Below are 14457 nucleotides of genomic sequence, written 5' to 3'. Positions count from 1 at the left end.
TGGGAACATGTTCTGCATCTGTCTAGACTGGGAGAACAGGCTAGAATGAGATGCAAAGAGGGCAAGGCTTGTAGCTAAAGGACCCAGCTTGCAAGGCCCTTTGTGCTGTGTACCAATGGCATTACGTCTACCTCTTCAGGTCCTCACCGGCAAAGTGGGAGCCAGAGACCTAATAACTGGGACCCACTACTGGAGGATTAAATGAGATAACTGGTCAATGTGCTTGTGACATGCCATGTTGATCGCACATTTTTGGCTGTCTCTTCTTTGGCAAAGATGGTTGGGCAAAGCAACACCATCTCTGCTTCATTAATGGCAGCAACTCTTTGTATCTCTTGGAAAATCAGTTGGTTGCAAAATTTGTCAGTCTTAATATTCACAGTGTGTGTTCAGAGCCCTGGTTGGGTTACTAAGATGATTGCATAATATGTCTTTTACAGTAATTGCATTGCTGCAAAAAAGGCATAATATTTTCCTAGCTCCCTGGGTCTTCACCACAGATATAACGAGTCTCGCATCCAGATAGAGATTCTCCTCATTATGCCAATTCTCTAAGGAGAGGTATTTACTTGAATCTCTCCATTCTGATCACTAGAATATTCATTCTAACAGTTACAATCAGGTTTCCACATAAATAATACCTAGAAAGGGGATGTTCATTCATTCATTAAACAATTGTGTAATATTTTCTCCAGCCACTGTGCTAAACTGTGGGGACACACTGGTGAACAAGATATGGCCTATGTTCTTCAGAAGTTTCTAATAGATTTGGGGATTTATTTAAGAAAATGGGCAATTTCAATGGATTACAGTAAGCATAAGGATGGGTTAAATATCAAGGAAGCATGGGGCACAAATGAGAAAAGGATGGGGTGTGTAGGCGGGAAGAATCAGAAAAGACTAACAAGGATGGCGAGATAACACATCTTAAAGAGAATAAGATACATGTCACTGTACACGTTTAAACACACATATTTTAAGAGACAGTCAATTGGTCCTGATAAGCAGCACATTCTCTTACGCTGATAATACTTCATAACAAATACCATAACAAATAAAGAAAATAGAATAGTCTATATTCTTGCCTGGACCATCTGTGATGAGAGGTTAACTCCTTCCCCAAAGTCATTTATTGCCAATTGTTAGAAAACTTACTGATCTTCACTTGGAAATCCAAGTGTATTATGGGGGGGTCAGATGCAGAAAAACAAAATTGGTCCAGATTATTCATGCAGAAGGGGATTTAATGCAGAGAATTCAGTTTTGGAAGAGATGGACTCTAGTCTGGGCCTTTGGGAACAGCACTAGAATAACAGAATAAGTCCAAGGCCCTGCTTATGCCTCACTCAGAGAGGCCTCATGGGAACTAAGTTCAAGAATCTCATAGAGCAGCTGTGGCCAGCACACAGGAGGGCAGGAGGCTGCTGCCCCACTCACAGAGAGCGACCAGCCCGTGGCAAGATGAGTACCTGCGGCCGCCACACTGCCCATGAAGTGAGTGAGAGGACAGCAGGGCACAGCAGTAGAAGGCTGAATTTCTCAAAGCCATGCCTGAGGCAGCCACACGCTAACCAGTAGAAGGAATCCTGGGGTTTGCTTCCCCCTTCCCCATCTTGTACAAGTGCACCTGACAAAGGGACCAGTGTGCATCTGGAAGGTAGTTGCACAGGAGTCTGAGACATATAAGTTTTCAGGACCAGATTCTGCACTAGGAGAAGTCACTGGAGAAGAGAAGAGGCCTGAAATGGATGTTGGGGCCCCAGCCAAGCTCTTTGCCACCCTGAGGATTGGCAACCCCTGGGTCCTATGTCCCAAGGTTCTTTATTCCATATTCTTTGTCATGGGGGAAGTCTTTTTATGGGAGCAATGTTTGTGTGATTACAGGGATATTTACAGTCCCTCGAGGCAGGGAGGCTAGGCTACCTTAGTAAGTATGTGATATTAGGCATCTTATTTAATCCCTGTGTCTTTGGGTCCTCACTACAACATAGGTATAGTATCAATATAAACCTCAAAAGTGTGTTGTGAAGACTGAATGAATGAATCCAGGTGGTGGTCTTAGAACAGTGTCAGACATCACTAGGAAGTAGATATTTCTGTTTATATTCGAGGCTAACAATGAGGCCTTCTATGGCAAAGCTCTATGATTAATGTGCAAAACCATTAATAATAGCCTGAAACATTAGCTTACGCCAGTACTATTTAAAGTTTTTGTCATTACTCATTTTGTACAGAACATATAGAGATGTATTAAGTTCCTCAAAAAAGATTGTATTTGCTGAATGATATTTATTTCTTCTAGTGTGTAGGATCTGACTTCCTATTCCACAGTCTATAATAGAGAAAAGATCTTTGCAGGTTGTTAAAAATTTGGATCAGAAAGTTCTAGTGAGGTTTTATAGAAACAGTACACCTGAGAAACATGAAATGTACTTCTGTTGCTTTGTCTTCAAGATGAAAACTGAAGCCAGGCTTTCTATGCCCTAATCTATAATAGAAAAGTGTACAACAAAAAGACTATTGCTGTTGAGAGCAAGATGGACAAGTGAGCACAGAATCAGTTACAAAGAACTGATCCACTACCTACATCTCTTAAGCCCAAAGAAAATGCAACCTGGTTTCCACTTCTCGAGGAACTCATGCCTTCTGATAAGCAAATGGGAGGAAATATACCCTTGATTAAGGACATCTGGTCTATGATTAAAAGCATTCATCATAAGAACAATAAGAATATAATTTTTAAATTGATAGATCTATCTGATGGAAAGAAAAAAACAAAAGAAAAAAAAATGCAGTAAGTAAAGAATATGAAGAAATATGGTAAAAATAAGTCTTAATATAATAGTAAATACAATCATGTAAATGTGCTATTCTGGCCAATTAAAAGCCAGCGACTCTTTGATCAGAATATAAAAGAACACACAAATGGCTACATTGAAAAAATGACAAAGTTTGAAAGTAAAGGTCAAGCAAACATGAAGCAGAATAAAACAGAGACTAATCTTAAATAGTTTAAAAAAAAAACAGAATTCAAGGCAAAGAGCAGCACAAGGAACACAGACAGATCTGTAATAATAAACTAAGAAATTATAGAAGGAAAAGCTCATGAACATTTATGTACTTGGTAATTCACATCAAGATATACAAAGCATAAAATCTACAGAAGTGAAGGTAAAAATAGATAAGATTAAAATTAAAAAAATTTTTACTAGCAATTTTTGATATGCTCCATTCAAAAATCAAAAGAGAATATACATGATTAGAATATACATGATTAAACTTTCTACATATTAAATGCACAGGAGAGGGAGAGAGAGAGTCCTGATATGCCAGGTTCTCTGTGAACTGAAATGTGTACATATAAGAATTGTGTCCTTGCTCTACATGGTTCTTGGAAACTGTCGCCATTGCTACCTCAGCTACCATGGAACTGGGCAAAGTGAGGACACCGCCTCAGGATGCAGAAGTTTCAGTTGGCACATTTTATATAAAATGTATATATTTTTATATATATTATATATACATTATATATATAAAATCATTCCATCTCTCTCTATTGCATATATATTTCAATATCTATATATATATTCTCTCTGTATATATAAAATTATCTTTAGATAGATAATAAATAGTGCAAACACTATTTATAGCAAAAATATACTTTCTTTATGATCATACATGGACAATTCACAAACACTGAGCAGGTATTGGTCACAGAAGATGCCTCAAAAAATTCCAAGGAATTAATCTGATACAGACCATAATCTCTAACCTCACTCAGGAGGAGAAATCTAGAAAGTATGAAAGAGAATATATGTTCCCAGGCACCAGTTTATGGGGAATTCTTCAATGATGTTATTTTAAAGAACTTTTAATTTTAATTTTGCTCTCCGTCATCACCTCTTGGTTTGTTGAGTTTTGAAAGAATGAATGCACTCAATTTCCATCATGTTTCAAATTACTGAGCAAATTCTAGTGTGGTATAGATATAGTATGGTATAGCATGTGATAATGCTTTGATTTGTTAAAATTCAAATTTTAAATTAATACAAAAGCTAGCTTTGCAAATTATGAGCATGGTATATGTACTTCATTTATTCAATTATATTTTCATAATTTTAATTACATATTTATTTCATATTTAAGAAGTTTTAATAGGGGCTGCCTCCAAGAGAGTCAAAGGAAGGGCTATTTTTTTTTTAATTGATAATCCTAAAAAGAGTTTAAAATTTTTAAATATTGGGGAAGAGGAGGAAAGCTGGTAGAAGAGTAGGGGTCCTCAATTCATCTGGTCCCACAAACTTACCTAGATAACTTTAAAAACATCCTGAGCACCTACAAATTCAACCTGAGAAGGTGGGGAGGGGAGCTGCAGGAAGCCAGGCAAGCTGGCGGGACAACAGAGCCCTGACAAGCTGGGCCTGGAAGTGGAGCTGTAGGAAGCCACTGAAAGGCCAGCGACAACAAGCCTGGGCATGAAAGCCGAGCTCTGGACAAGCTGGAACTTTAAAAATCCACATCTGAGTCTTCCCTGACTGATAAGTGCTCAGCAGGGAAATAGGGCTGAAAGGCCGGAGGGGCAGTGAAGCCTCAATATTCCCGGAGACACAATAAGAATAGTGGCACCAGGAGAAAACTCACCTTAAACTGCAGTCAGATTGTGGTAAAGGGCTGGAATACAGCAACCCTCCTGGGCAACCCTCCCAGGGCATTTGGGAGAAGCCACTGGTTCCACAGGCCGGCACCAGAGCTCCCTTGACCCTAGAGCCCAGCAACAGACAAAGGCAGCTGTCCTCCGTTCCCTTCAGGAGAAGTGGACCCCAAGAGGGCACAGGATAATGAGAACTCTCACGCCACTGGGCGCCCTGTAATCTGTGCAGATCAGTGCACCTGCACCTGCCCCAGGAGCATGTAAGCAGTGTGGCCTGGGAGACTGCTGTTCCATACTTGAGGGGAGCTCTTAGCTCTGGAGCTGAAGATTTGGCTGCCGCCATTTTTTCTCTCCTTTTTGCCTTTCACCTGGGAGAGGCAGGGTCCCTAGGGAGCAAACGCCTCACAGGATAAACAGCTCATCCTGAGCCTGGCACCTGGGCAAGGGGCCGGGCATCTCCACCCAGGCACTGACACCTGAGAATCAGCGCAGCAGACCCCTCCTGCAGAAGACCAGCTGGAAGAACAAGGGAAGAGCAAGACTACTGAACAAGTAGCACTGGGAAGCCCCAGGACTGAGGGAAAATAGTATATAGAACTAGAGGCTTTTTTCATTACAATTCATTTATATTTCAGGTTAAAAATTTCCAGTATTTTTTTCTCTTTTCCTACCTTAACTACTATATTTTACCAACTCTTCATTTTCAAGCTTTTTCCTTCTTAACTTTCACATTTCTACAATTACATGTTTTAGATATAATCTTCATTTTTGGATTCCCTTCAATGTATTCAATTTAGTTTTGGTAGATATGAGTTATGGGTTTTTGCTTTTTGTTTTTTCTGTCTTGTCTTATTTTATAATGGTGGATGTTAGTACTTCTAACACATGGACCAAAATATACCCAGAACCAAGTGGAACACTGTGTTACTTCATTCTGTGAGAATATATTCTCTCTTCCTTCCCATTCTGTCCCCCTCTTGTTTAGGTTTTTGTGGTAGATGTCGGGTCTCTATATAAGTTTTGCTGGTTTATATAAATTTGGAATTGAGCATCTTCTAACATACAGAACAAAATACACCAGAACCAAGAGGATCACCTTCTAGGTCCCCTTGGGGAGACTATATTCTCTCTCAACCACTACTTCCTCATCACCCCCCTTTTTTCTTTGTTTTTTTACTCTTACAATTTTGTTTTAAAATTTGTTTTCCACTTTAGTGGTCCTTTTGTTTTATTTTGTTCTGTTCTTTTTCTTTTATGTTTTTGTCTCTAATGCCTTTGGAATTGTCTAGGGTGTATTTTACTTAGGTTGTGGATGATATTTTTGACTCTGCTCACTCATACAGTCACTCTGCACTGGACAAAATGACTAGAAAGAAGAATTCACTACAAAAGAAAGAACCAGAAATAATACTCCATGCCACAGAATTGCTGGACATGGATTTAAATATCGTGTCAGAGATACAATTCAGAAGTACAATTATAAAATTATTGGTGCCTCTGGTAAAAAGCATAAAGGACTCTAGAGAACTTAAGAACTCTAGAGAACTTACTGAAAACTTAAGACCTAATAAGGCCAAAATTAAAAAATATTTTAAATGAGATGAAGTCTAAACTTGATACTCTAACTTCTAGGGTTAATGAGGTAGGAGAGAGAGTGAGTTAAGAAGATAAGTTGATGGAAAGGAAGGAAGCTGAGGAAAAAAGAGAAAAACAATTAATGCATGAGGAAAGGCTTAGGGAAATAAATGATAGCTTGAGAAGGAAGAATATTTGTCTTATTGGGATTCCAGAAGAGATGAGAGAGGACCACAAAGTATATTTGAACAAATCATAGCTGAGAACTTCCCAAATCTGGGGAAGGAAACAGGCATCCAGATCCAAGAGATAGAGAAGACCTCCCACCCAAATCAACAAGAACCATTCAACACCTCAACATTTATAGTGAAACTTGCAAATTTCAAGTATAAAGAGAACATTCTTAAAGAAGTTTGAGGTAATAGATCCTTAAATTATACAGGGAGAAATACCAGATTAACAGCAGACCTCACCACAGAGACCTGGCAGGCCAGAAAGGGCTGGTATGATATATACAGGGTCCTAAATGAGAAGAACATGCAGTCAAGAATAGTTTATCCAGCAAGGCTCTCATTCAGAATAGAAGGAGAGATAAAGAGCTTCCAAGATAGACAGAAACTGAAAGAGTATATCACCATGAAACCAGCTCTGCAAGAAATATTAAGGGGGACTCCGTAAAAGAAAGAGGAAGCCCATAGAAACAATCCACAAAAACAGGGACTGTATAGGTAATATGACGACACTAAATTCATATCTCTCAATAGTTACTCTAAACATGAATGGGCTAAACGATCCCATCAAAAGACACAGGGTTTTGGACTGGATAAAAAAGCAAGACCCATTTATATGCTGTCTACAAGAGACTAATTTTAGACCTAAGGACACCTCCAGACTGAAGGGGTGGAGAATCATTTGCCATTCAAATGGTCCTCAAAAGAAAGCTGAGGTAGCAATCCTCTTATCAGATAAATTAGAGTTTATCCCAAAGACTGTCATAAGAGATGAAGAGGGACACTATATCATACTTAAAGGGTCTATCCAACAAGAAGACCTAACAATCATGAATATTTATGCCCTGAATGTGGGAGCTGCCAAGTATATCCATCAATTAATAAAGTAAAGAGAATATATAGATAATACATTAATAGTAGGAGACTTCAACATGGCACTCTCAGCAAAAGATAGATCTTCTAAGCAGAACATCACCAAAGAAACAAGGGCTTTGAATGATAACATGGGACCAAATAGATTTCACAGATATATAACGAACATTCCATCCTAATGCAACTGAATACACATTCTTCTCAAATGCACATGGAACTTTCTCCAGAATAGATCACATACTGGGTCACAAATCAGGTCTCAACCAATACCAAAAGATTGGGATTGTCCCCTGCATATTTTCAGACCACAATGCTTTGAAACCAGAACTCAATCACAAAAAGAAATTTGGAAGAAACTCAAACACATGGAGGTTAAAGGGCATCCTGCTAAAAGATGACTGGGTCAACCAGTAAATTAGAAAGAATTAAAAAGATTCATGGAAACCAATGAAAATGAAAATACAACCATTCAAAAATCTTTGGGGGTACAGCAAAAGCAGCCCTAAGAGGGAAATACATTGCAATAGAAGCTTCCCTCAAAAAATTGGAAAAAAACAAATATACAAGCTAACCTCTCACCTAAAGGAATTGGAGAAAGAACAGCAAATAAAGCCTAAACCAAGCAGAAGAAGAGAGATTATAAAGATTAGAGCAGAGCTCAATGAAATAGAGACCAGAGGAACTGTACAACGGATCAGCAAAACCAGGAACTGGTTCTTTGAAAGAACTAATAAGATAGATAAACTCCTAGCCAGCCTTATTTAAAGAGAGAGAGAGAGAGAGAGAGAGAGAGAGAGAGAGAGAAGACTCAAATTAATAAAACCATGAACTAGGGATCCCTGGGTGGCGCAGCGGTTTGGCGCCTGCCTTTGGCCCAGGGCGCGATCCTGGAGACCCGGGATCGAATCCCACATCAGGCTCCCGGTGCATGGAGCCTGCTTCTCCCTCTGCCTATGTCTCTGCCTCTCTCTCTTTCTCTCTCTGTGACTATCATAAATAAATAAAAATTAAAAAAAAAATAAATAAAACCATGAACTAAAGAGGAGAGATCACAACCAATATCAAGGAAATATAAGTGATTTAAAAAAATGTATTATGAGCAACTATATCCCCAAAATTAGGCAATCTAGAAGAAATGTGTGTATTTTTGGAAACCTACAAATTATCAAAACTGGAACAGGAGGAAATAGAAAACCTGAACAGGCCAATAACCAGTGAGGAAATTGAAGCAGTCATCAAAAACCTCCCAAGACACAAAAGTCCAGGGCCAGATGGCTTCCCAGTGGAATTCTACCAAACATTTAAAGAAGAAATAATACCTATCCTACTAAAGCTGTTTCAAAGGATAGGGAAGGAGGGAATACTTCCAAACTCATTCTATGAGGTCAACATTACCTTGATCCCCAAATCAGTCAAAGACCTCACCAAAAAGAAGAATTATAGACCAATATCCCTGATGAACATAGGTGCAAAAATTCTTACCAAGATACTAGCCAATAGGATCCAACAGTAGATTAAGAGGATTATTCACCATGACCAAGTGGGATTTATCCCTGGGATGCAAGGGTGGTTCAACATTTGTAAAACAAAGTAAGAGATCAAATCAACAAGAGAAAAAACAAAAACTATATGATCCTCTCAATAGATGCAGACAGAGCATTTGACTTCCTGATTAAAACTCTTCAGAGTGTAGGGATAGAGGGAACATTCTTCAATATCATAAAAACCATTTATGAAAAGCCCCCAGCAAAAATCATTCTCAATGGGGAAAAACTGAGAGCCTTTCCTCTAAGACTAGGAACACGACAGGGATGTCTACTCTCACCACTGCTATTCAACATAGTACTAGAAGTCCTAGCCTCAGCAATCAGACAACAAAAAGAAATAAAAGGCATTCAAATTGGCAAAGAATTCAAACTCTCCCTCTTCGCAGATGACATGATACTGTATGTAGAAAACCCAGTCTCCACCCCAAGATCGCCAGAACTCATACAGCAATTCGGCAGTGTGGCAGGATACAAACTCAATGCCCAGAAACCAGTGGCATTTCTATACACTAACAATGAGACTAAAGAAAGAGAAATGAAGGATCAATCCCATTTAAAACTGCACCCAAAACCATAAGATACCTAGGAATAAACCTAACCAAAGAGGTAAAGGATCTGTACCCTAAAAACTACAGAACACTTCTGAAAGAAATTGAGGAAGACATAAAGAGATGGGAAAACATTCCACGTTCATGGATTGGAAGAATTAATATTGTGGAAATGTCAATGCTACCCAGGGCAATTTACATGCTCAATGCAATCCCTATCAAAATACCATGGACTTTCCTCACAGAGTTAGGACAAATCATCTTAAGATTTTTGTGGAATCAGAAAAGACCCTGAATAGCCAGGAGAATATTGAAAAAGAAAACCAGAGCTGGGGGCATCACAATGCTGGATTTCAAGCTGTGTTACAAAGCTGTGATCATCAAGAGAGTGTGGTACTGGCACAAAAACAGACACATAGATCAATGGAACAGAATAGATAACCCAGAAATAGGCCCTCAACTCTATGGTCAACTAATATTCCACAAAACAGGAAAGACTATCCATTGGAAAAAGGACAGTCTCTTCAATTAATAGTGCTGGGAAAATGGGATAGCCACGTGCAGAAGAATGAAACTAGACCATTCTCTTACACCAGACACGAAGATAAACTCAATATGGATGAAAGATCTAAATGTGAGACAAGATTCCATCAAAATCCTAGAGGAGAACACAGGCAACACCCTTTTTGAACTTGGCCACAGCAACTTCTTGCAAGATACATCCATGAAGGCAAGGGAAACAGAAGCAAAAATGAACTATTGGGACTTAATCAAGATTAAAAAGCTTCTGCACAGCAAAAGAAACAGTCAACAAAACTACAAGACAACCTACAGAATGGGAGAAGATATTTGCAAATGACGTATCAGATAAAGGGCTAGTTTCCAAGATCTATAAAGAACTTCTTAAACTCAACACCAAAGAAACAAACAATCCAATCATGAAATGGGCAAAAGACATGAACAGAAATCTCACAGAGGAAGACACAGACATGGCCAACATGCATATGAGAAAATGCTCTGCATCAACTTGCCATCAGGGAAATACAAATCAAAACCACAATGAGATGCCACCTCACCCCAGTGAGAATGGGGAAAATTAACAAGGCAGAAACCACAAATGTTGGAGAGGATGCGGAGAAAGGGGAACCCTCCTGCACTGTTGGTGGGAATGTGAACTGGTGCAGCCACTCTGGAAAACTGTGTGGAGGTTCCTCAAAGGGTTAAAAATAGACCTGCCCTACGACCCAGCAGTTGCACTGCTGGGGATTTACCCCAAAGATGCTGATATAGTGAAATGCTGGGACACCTGCACCCCGATGTTTATAGCAGCAATGTCCACAATAGCCAAACTGTGGAAGGAGCCGCAATGTCCTTCAACAGATGATGGATAGATGTGGTCTATATATACAATGGGATCTGACTCAGCCATTAGAAAGGATGTATACCCACCCTTTGCTTTGATGTGGATGGAACTGGAGGGTATTATGCTGAGTGAAGTAAGTCAACTGGGGAAGGACAATCATCATATGGTTTCACTCATATAGGGAATATAGGAAATAGTGAAAAGGATTATAGGGGAAAGGAAGGGAACTGAGTAAGGAGGGAAAAAATAGAGAGGGAGACAAACCCTGAGAGATTCCTAACTTTGGGAAACAAAGGGATGCAGAAGGGGAGGTGGGTGGGGGGATGGGGTAACTGGGTGATGGGCATTGAGGAGGGCACTTGATGGGATGAGCACTGGGTGTTATACTATGTGCTGGCAGACTGAATTTAAATTAAAAAATTTTAAAAATAAATATAAAATTTAAATATTATTTTAACATGGAATGTGAGATGAAGAGGTGAAAAATACTTGAATGGATACATTTTCATTAACTAAGCATTCTGATGACTAGAGATATTAATTGTATCCTTCAACTTATGTCTCCTAACCCACTTATACAATACTGTTCCCTTCATGTGAATAAGCCATGGGCATTGCTGAATCTTTCACCCTAAGTGAAGAATCCATAAATAATTAGATTTTACTTGCCAAAGTCAAGTAGGCATTACCAAATGAATAACTGCAGAACTATTTCCTGGAAATGCTGATTTCTAGCAAATATGCCTGTATGTACTTGTTTTTGACCAAATGATAACCTTCTTCCCGTTTACTGACCTTTAAAATCTCTTTCCAGGTTCCTGCCAGTTTGGTAAGAAGCCTTTCTATGATGTACAACTAAAATGATGGAGAACCCACCTAAGGGTGAAGGCGAGGCTGAACAAATTCTGGGAGTTAAGGTAATTTGCTATCACACATCCAGAAAATAGAGCTCCCTAACCGGGTAGATCAAGACGTGAAGTATTGATCAACAGGCAGTAAATGTGCAGTGGCTCATCAATTCTGCTCGATGATCCTGAGAAGAAAGTCATGTTTTCCCTTCTATTTTGGAGATGGGAAATCTGGAGCTCTGACAACAGTACCTGGCTGGGGGCACACATGTGGCCAGTGGCAAGGTATGATCTAACGAGGTCAAGGTGTCACTGAAACCACGTGATCTTCCCCCTTTGGTGTCACTAGGAGGGAGACTCCTTCATTACTCTGCATCGAGCACATGAACCACTCCCTAAGGGAGGGCAGCCAAATGGGATTTCACTGATAATAATAGCAATGATGCTACTGTCACTGCCCCCTTACTGGGTTCCTAGCTAAGGACAGCGCTTGGGTCAATGAGATGCCACACACCTCTCTCCACATCCAGGTGCCTATCCAGATGCCTCATTCTCTCTACGGCAGAAGAAAAGTCATGTTTGCCTGAGGAGCCTCATAGGTCAGAATGAAAGCATCGCAAACCTGGCCTCACGTGGGCATTTTCGTTGTCTACTGATGGGGAATGGTCCCTAGCTGACACTGCACCAGGATGTGCTGAGATGTTCCCATGGGCAGCATGGGGTGTGACAACGGGCCAGGCAGCTGTGTGGGCTTGGGAGCCACTGCACTGGCATTACTTCCGTGGTGAAACGACAGCTTAAATTAAATCATCACCTCTATAATTTGAGGTCTACATCAGTGATTCGATCTTTGGCAAGGCACCGCAAATCTGACAGATACATTACGAAGGACCTACAAATTATGAACTCTTAAGACTCGCAGATAATTTTGGATTTGGAAATTATTTCTGAAATGCTATGTTGCTGAAAGTGTTGGCGTTTTGCATTAAATAGCTTCACAGTTATATATGTGCAGCTACTATGAGAAGAACAAACTGTCAAGTTAAGATTCTAAGATGATGAACTATGTTTACTTTTGTCTTAGTCAAAATGTCATGTTAACACCAGATCTGATTCATTCCCAGAGTTTCACGACATCCGATGGTGCTGACCACTCCTTCCTTCCTCCACCACCTTCTCTTGACTTTTGTGACGTGGTCTCCCAGTTTGGTCTGAAGTCTCCATCCCTCCTCCGCCTCCTCTCTGACGGCCTCCTCTGTCCCCTCTCTGATGGAGGCTTTCTGGCACTGTTTCCTACACAGTCCACAGTGACCTCATCAACTCTCGGGGTGCCAATGACCCCAACTTCCACTGCCACCCAGATCTAGAGCTGAGCTTCAGACCTGTCCATTCCTTCACTTTGGATGAATGTTCTTGGGTGTCCCACCTTTCCCCCAATACATGCTCCTCCTCCAATGGATCCCTGACCTGGGAATGGGTGGCATCAGAACTCACCACTGCAGGAAGCTTCAGCTTTAAAGAGTTGCTTCAACACTAGATCTGGGGCCAAAAATCTAATGGCCTAAGGTGCTAAACAAGTGACATTCATAACAAAAGTAGTGATGGTGGCAGAGCGACTGTGGCAAAACTGAAGGGTACAGACCATACACGAGGCAGTTAATGCTTAACTTTAGCAGACTTAAGCCGAGTGGAATTGCAGGCTCAGTCTGCCAAGTGGAGGGCTTTGTGAAAGAAGCTAGAAATTTGATTTCGATATGAAATCTCTACATTTTTCAATGTTGATAACCAATCAAATTCAAAACAATATGGACCCAAAAGATGTTGGTGGGCTCTTATTTTGCAAGCTCTGTTTTAAATCGATGGTATCCAAACAATTTTATTCAAGAACTATTTTTTTTCAGCAAATTAAATTTTACCTAAGTCCAATTTAGCCAGTAACCACGATATGTGTACCAATTTCAAAACTTGCATTTCTTCATCTTTGCAATAATGTGTATATTGTAAATATCCCAGGCAAACTGACTGCAAAACCAGAGAGCTAAAAAGATTTCTCTGACAGCTAGTCAGATAAGATCCTCTTTATTTTATCAGAAAAATGGTTCAGATTGTAAAATACTCCTAACAATCCATTGGTTTCTGTGATATTCCATGATGTTAACTCAGGCATCGTATGTCTGAATGTGTGAATTGCTCCTCGCACAGACTGAAGGCAGAAGGCTTGGCCTCCCTCGGACTGGATGCCTGACTCTAGAGACTCCTCAGCCACCACACCTTCGCTTGCTGATTAACCAGCATAAATGCACCAATTTCCACCACACCTGACTCTATCACGTACAATAGATCGAATCCATTTCTTGGGTGATTTCAAATTCATGAGTTCTGTTTTCTGCAGGACAAGGGCCTGTGCTTTTTCCTCTCAGCCATCACTCTCTTCCTCAGCCTGTGGTGTGCTTGCTCTCACCGTACGTTGAATCCAGTTACGTCTTTTGAATACAAGGTAGTAAGAATGTTGAATGAGCAGGTAAGAAGAGGCGTATGATTCTGTTGGCAACAGAGTGAAAGTCCCTCCACGGATACGGGCATATATCGGTTGTGTGTATGGTGTTGCTTTGGTCTTCTGAACATATGGACTTGAGAACAAGCTTTGGATATTTATTATTCATAAGCAGAAGGGCTTCTATACTTGCAAATGGTAATGACATTCGTGGTCAACCACATCTGGCCTTTCTATCTTAGGATTTTCTTCCACTGAATGGAGATAGCAGGAGAAGCCTCGGTGCTTGGTCTGCGGTGTTAGAATTTGGTGTGTAACACATGTGATT

At 40.2% G+C, this 14457-nt stretch overlaps 1 protein-coding gene across 4 annotated transcripts in view; it reads right to left on the bottom strand.

Moving 5' to 3' along the window:
• Positions 1-14457, bottom strand: part of HECW1 (HECT, C2 and WW domain containing E3 ubiquitin protein ligase 1) — a 441131-nt gene that overhangs the window by 234406 nt on the left and 192268 nt on the right. The window lies entirely within an intron of this gene.

This window comes from Canis aureus, chromosome 21 (assembly GCF_053574225.1).
Source record: "Canis aureus isolate CA01 chromosome 21, VMU_Caureus_v.1.0, whole genome shotgun sequence".
Lineage (NCBI taxonomy): Eukaryota > Metazoa > Chordata > Mammalia > Carnivora > Canidae > Canis > Canis aureus.
This window is presented reverse-complemented; position numbering and strand designations above follow the sequence as displayed.